Raw genomic sequence first — 6,739 nt, 5'->3', positions numbered from 1 at the left:
CTTGCTATCCCACTCAAAAACCTTCCGCAGAACTTGCCTTTCTATTAGCCATCGCCTGCTTGTCCGTTGCCTCTAATCATCGATGCTCTGTTGCTGCGAGCTCCCTGCCTGGAGTATCCTGGTGTGCCAAGAGGCAGGCTGCAAGGAAAACAAGGAACCCTGAGCGGGCTAGCTCATCTCCAGCACACATTTCCCAAAGACATCCACCAACCTCGGGCAGTAACACTGTATCTGAGCAACCCCTGCCAAATTCCACTGGCTTCCTCCGATGAATATCCACTGGTTTCCTTTCATTCCGCATCCTAGGGATACTTAGCTCCATTCACGCCACCACCAGACCCTGTAGAGTTGTAAATTGCAGGAATGTTCTTATCTTGGATGGCAAACCTCAGATAAGGAATGTTTACAAGCAATTACAACTCAGGCAAACAAAGTCACTAATGTAAAGGAGGATTAGAGAGAGGAAGTAAACATATGTTAGACTTTAACTAGAGATAATTAATTGTGTTAATTACTATTATGCTAAACAGTAACGAAAGTTAAGCAGTAACCAAAGTTAACCAATGTTGGAGGATAATTAAAAGTGTGTATAAATACAAGACTAAACTCCAATAAAGTTCATCCTGATTCAGTTGATCATGATCAAACAACTCGACTGCCTCATCATTACAACAGACCCAATGAAGCTGGGCCCAAGGCTTATCCTTCCATACCGCCCCGCATCAGTCTAAGCTGACACCTGGTTTCTCTCTTGCACCACGAACACATTCGACACCTCATACGCGTACACCCGAGCACACTGCGGGCTACATCCGCTCTGGGATCGTCCACACCGTCCATCCGCACTCTCGGTCAGACTCCATCCGTTCACAATCATGCCCCAGCTTCTATTCACGGATTTCCACACAGTTTCCATCGGGCATCTTCGCTAGGTCCGTCTTCCAGACCTCAGCCTGCTTCAGTGCAAGAGATGAGAGGGCTTCAACCCAAAAAGATCCCTCCCATTTATCCACCCGCCTCAGTCCGAATACGGTACCTTTGCAACCCCTGCCAAATTCCCTGGCTACTTCCGATGAATATCCACCGGTTGCCTATCATTCCGCATCCTAAGGACACTTAGCTCCATTCACGGCACCACAAGACCCAACAATGCTGGGCCAGGGCTTATACTTCCATGCCGCCCACGCATCAGACTAAGCCGACACCAGCTTCTCTCTTGCACCACATTCGACAAATCACACACAAACACACAAGCACACTGCGGGCTACATCCACTCTGGGATGGTCCACACCGTCCATCCGCACTCTCAGTCACACTCCATCTGTTCAGAATCATGCCCGGCTTCTGTTCACGGATTTCCACAGAGCTTCCTATGGCCAATTTCACTAGGACCGTATTCCAGACATCAGCCGGCTTCAGTGCAAGGGATGAGAGGGCTTCAACGCAAAAACTCCCGCTCCCACTTTTCTACCAAGTCTATCTCCAAAGAACATCCACCAGCCTCAGTCCGCAGCACTGCACCTCTGCAAGCCCTGACAAATTCCCTGACTTCTTCCGATGAATATCCACCGGTTTCCTTTCATTCCGCATCCTAAGGACACTTAGCTCCATTCACGGCACCACAAGACCCAACAATGCTGGGCCAGGGCTTAAAATACTTCCATGCCGCCCACGCATCAGACTAAGCTGACACCAGCTTCTCCCTTGCACCACGTACACATTCGATACTTCACACACAAACACACAAGCACACTGCGGGCTACATCCACTCTGGGATGGTCCACACCGTCCATCCGCACTCTCAGTCACACTCCATTCATTCACAATCATGCCCCGGCTTCCGTTCATGGATTTCCACACGGCTTCAATCAGCCAGCTTCACTTGGTTTTTTCCCAGACATCGGCCAGCTTCTGTTCTCAGGATGAGATGGTTTCAATTGAAAAAGGGCCCTCCCTCTTACCCACCATCCCCATCTCCAGAAGACATCCACCGGCTGGAGTCCAGAAAATTGTACCTCCACAACCCCTGCCAAATTCCCCTGACGTTGTCCGATGAATATCCACTGGTTTCCTTTCATTCCGCATCCTAAGGATACTTGGCTGCATTCACGCCGCCACCAGACCCAGTGAAGCTGGGCCCAAGGCTTATCCTTCCATGCCGTCTCCGCATCAGACTAAGCTGACACCCGGCTTTTCTCTTGCACCACGAACACATTCGGCAACTCACACACATACACCCGAGCAAACTGCGGGCTACATCCGCTCTGGGATGGTGCACACCGTCCAACCGCACTCTCGGTCACACTCCATTCATTCACAATCATGCCCGGCTTCTATTCACGGATTTCCACACAGCGCCCATTGGCCAGCATTCGCTAGTTCTATCTTCTGGACATCAGCCTGCTTCAGTCCATGCGGGTCAGAGGGCTATACGCTGCAAAAGTGCTGTCCCACTCAGCAAGTCCTCCAGGGAACTTGCCTTTCCAGCCTGTCTCCTTTTCTCCACCTTTGGCCTCCTCTGGGTTGACTTTAGTTGTCGAGGAAGTTCCCTTCTGATGAAACTGGCGGTATCTGAACGGGCTCTCTGCAAAGAAAGGACATTAAGGATGGAGAGGGTACCAAGACCGGTTTGGCTAGTGCTGTATGTAAGGTGGGCCTTTAATTCTCTGAGCTGTCAATGGCCCTGACTGTCGCCCGAACGGACACAATCTTGTCACGAAGGGGAGCAGATACCGGTCTGTACATGGAGTTTGGCTTAATAACCATATCAGTCTAGGCACCGGGGCTCTGTTTCTCTTTTCCAAAGTCGTTCCATGGCTATCCTCGGTGGGCCATTGGGGGTGGAAGCGGAAAAGATTCCAAGGGCCTTCTGGGTGGGTTTGAGTCTGTGGCCCTTGCTTTTGGAGCAGGATTACCCTTAGAGTGAAAGATGGAGGGCATAAGAATAAAAGCAAGCGGAGGAAAAGGAATGCGCTCGGGTGATCCCTGACTGGAGGAAATTTGCCAGGTGAGCCTTGCGAAACTTCCTCGTGAGCCCATGGAGCAGATTTCCAGTAGGGCCTGCTTCCTCTGGGGAATTGGCCAAATATCCCCATCTTAGCAAGAATAGTCCCTTCCTCTTCTCCTTCCCCTTCCAAGGAAACCCTTTTACAAAGGTCCAGTTTCCCTTCTCCTAATTCTGTCCAGAAGAGCAATCCTCAGCCTGATGAGATTACAGCAAGCCCCAGACTTTCTGCGCAGGTAAGAATGGGCTGGGGAACATCGCTCGGATGTCATGTCACTAAATGGAAGCTAACATCTGAAACCAGAAAGGCTACTTCATGGTGGTGCTTTCATGCTTCCCAAAAATCAGAAATCAGCGATGCAAATGGATACAATTTGGAAGGACAATGGAAGAGAAAAAGTGCTTTCCAAGACTTTCTCTTTAATTTCAGAGAGAAAGCTCTATCGAGGGATTAAGCATCGGCACCACCGTCCTGACACGTCATCAGTCAATCAATCAATGAAATGGCTGTGTGCAGGCTGCCATCCCGGGACTGTGGAAGGCCTTTGTCCTTCCATCCTACTGTGTTCCTCCTTTCCTATAGAAAGGACTGCCTGATTCCTTCCAGGACACAACAGTATTTTCTCTAACTCAATGGGGGAATTATTCTTAATGCTTCTTTGCAAACTTTCAAGAGAATTAAAAGAAGAGCCTGGGGGTGGGGGTGGGGAACCCATTGGAAGGAAACTATGTGACGACAGCCTGTTAGCTACAATCTTGCTATCCCACTCAAAAACCTTCCGCAGAACTTGCCTTTCTATTAGCCATCGCCTGCTTGTCCGTTGCCTCTAATCATCGATGCTCTGTTGCTGCGAGCTCCCTGCCTGGAGTATCCTGGTGTGCCAAGAGGCAGGCTGCAAGGAAAACAAGGAACCCTGAGCGGGCTAGCTCATCTCCAGCACACATTTCCCAAAGACATCCACCAACCTCGGGCAGTAACACTGTATCTGAGCAACCCCTGCCAAATTCCACTGGCTTCCTCCGATGAATATCCACTGGTTTCCTTTCATTCCGCATCCTAGGGATACTTAGCTCCATTCACGCCACCACCAGACCCTGTAGAGTTGTAATTGCAGGAATGTTCTTATCTTGGATGGCAAACCTCAGATAAGGAATGTTTACAAGCAATTACAACTCAGGCAAACAAAGTCACTAATGTAAAGGAGGATTAGAGAGAGGAAGTAAACATATGTTAGACTTTAACTAGAGATAATTAATTGTGTTAATTACTATTATGCTAAACAGTAACGAAAGTTAAGCAGTAACCAAAGTTAACCAATGTTGGAGGATAATTAAAAGTGTGTATAAATACAAGACTAAACTCCAATAAAGTTCATCCTGATTCAGTTGATCATGATCAAACAACTCGACTGCCTCATCATTACAACAGACCCAATGAAGCTGGGCCCAAGGCTTATCCTTCCCATACCGCCCCCGCATCAGTCTAAGCTGACACCTGGTTTCTCTCTTGCACCACGAACACATTCGACACCTCATACGCGGACACCCGAGCCCACTGCGGGCTACATCCGCTCTGGGATCGTCCACACCGTCCATCCGCACTCTCGGTCAGACTCCATCCGTTCACAATCATGCCCCAGCTTCTATTCACGGATTTCCACACAGTTTCCATCGGGCATCTTCGCTAGGTCCGTCTTCCAGACCTCAGCCTGCTTCAGTGCAAGAGATGAGAGGGCTTCAACCCAAAAAGATCCCTCCCATTTATCCACCCGCCTCAGTCCGGAATACGGTACCTTTGCAACCCCTGCCAAATTCCCTGGCTACTTCCGATGAATATCCACCGGTTGCCTATCATTCCGCATCCTAAGGACACTTAGCTCCATTCACGGCACCACAAGACCCAACAATGCTGGGCCAGGGCTTATACTTCCATGCCGCCCACGCATCAGACTAAGCCGACACCAGCTTCTCTCTTGCACCACATTCGACAAATCACACACAAACACACAAGCACACTGCGGGCTACATCCACTCTGGGATGGTCCACACCGTCCATCCGCACTCTCAGTCACACTCCATCTGTTCAGAATCATGCCCCGGCTTCTGTTCACGGATTTCCACAGAGCTTCCTATGGCCAATTTCACTAGGACCGTATTCCAGACATCAGCCGGCTTCAGTGCAAGGGATGAGAGGGCTTCAACGCAAAAACCCGCTCCCACTTTTCTACCAAGTCTATCTCCAAAGAACATCCACCAGCCTCAGTCCGCAGCACTGCACCTCTGCAAGCCCTGACAAATTCCCCTGACTTCTTCCGATGAATATCCACCGGTTTCCTTTCATTCCGCATCCTAAGGACACTTAGCTCCATTCACGGCACCACAAGACCCAACAATGCTGGGCCAGGGCTTAAAATACTTCCATGCCGCCCACGCATCAGACTAAGCTGACACCAGCTTCTCCCTTGCACCACGTACACATTCGATACTTCACACACAAACACACAAGCACACTGCGGGCTACATCCACTCTGGGATGGTCCACACCGTCCATCCGCACTCTCAGTCACACTCCATTCATTCACAATCATGCCCGGCTTCCGTTCATGGATTTCCACACGGCTTCAATCAGCCAGCTTCACTTGGTTTTTTCCCAGACATCGGCCAGCTTCTGTTCTCAGGATGAGATGGTTTCAATTGAAAAAGGGCCCTCCCTCTTACCCACCATCCCCATCTCCAGAAGACATCCACCGGCTGGAGTCCAGAAAATTGTACCTCCACAACCCCTGCCAAATTCCCTGACGTTGTCCGATGAATATCCACTGGTTTCCTTTCATTCCGCATCCTAAGGATACTTGGCTGCATTCACGCCGCCACCAGACCCAGTGAAGCTGGGCCCAAGGCTTATCCTTCCATGCCGTCTCCGCATCAGACTAAGCTGACCCGGCTTTTCTCTTGCACCACGAACACATTCGGCAACTCACACACATACACCCGAGCAAACTGCGGGCTACATCCGCTCTGGGATGGTGCACACCGTCCAACCGCACTCTCGGTCACACTCCATTCATTCACAATCATGCCCGGCTTCTATTCACGGATTTCCACACAGCGCCCATTGGCCAGCATTCGCTAGTTCTATCTTCTGGACATCAGCCTGCTTCAGTCCATGCGGGTCAGAGGGCTATACGCTGCAAAAGTGCTGTCCCACTCAGCAAGTCCTCCAGGGAACTTGCCTTTCCAGCCTGTCTCCTTTTCTCCACCTTTGGCCTCCTCTGGGTTGACTTTAGTTGTCGAGGAGTTCTATGAAGTTCCTTCTGATGAACTGGCGGTATCTGACGGGCTCTCTGCAAAGAAAGGACATTAAGGATGGAGAGGGTACCAAGACCGGTTTGGCTAGTGCTGTATGTAAGGTGGGCCTTTAATTCTCTGAGCTGTCAATGGCCCTGACTGTCGCCCGAACGGACACAATCTTGTCACGAAGGGGAGCAGATACCGGTCTGTACATGGAGTTTGGCTTAATAACCATATCAGTCTAGGCACCGGGGCTCTGTTTCTCTTTTCCAAAGTCGTTCCATGGCTATCCTCGGTGGGCCATTGGGGGTGGAAGCGGAAAAGATTCCAAGGGCCTTCTGGGTGGGTTTGAGTCTGTGGCCCTTGCTTTTGGAGCAGGATTACCCTTAGAGTGAAAGATGGAGGGCATAAGAATAAAAGCAAGCGGAGGAAAAGGAATGCGC

Source organism: Notechis scutatus, chromosome 1 (genome assembly GCF_049901735.1).
Source record: "Notechis scutatus isolate UNSWTSFEM ecotype Mainland chromosome 1, rNotScu1.2, whole genome shotgun sequence".
Lineage (NCBI taxonomy): Eukaryota > Metazoa > Chordata > Lepidosauria > Squamata > Elapidae > Notechis > Notechis scutatus.
The sequence above is the reverse complement of the archived record's forward strand: the minus strand, read 5'-3'. Positions refer to the sequence as shown.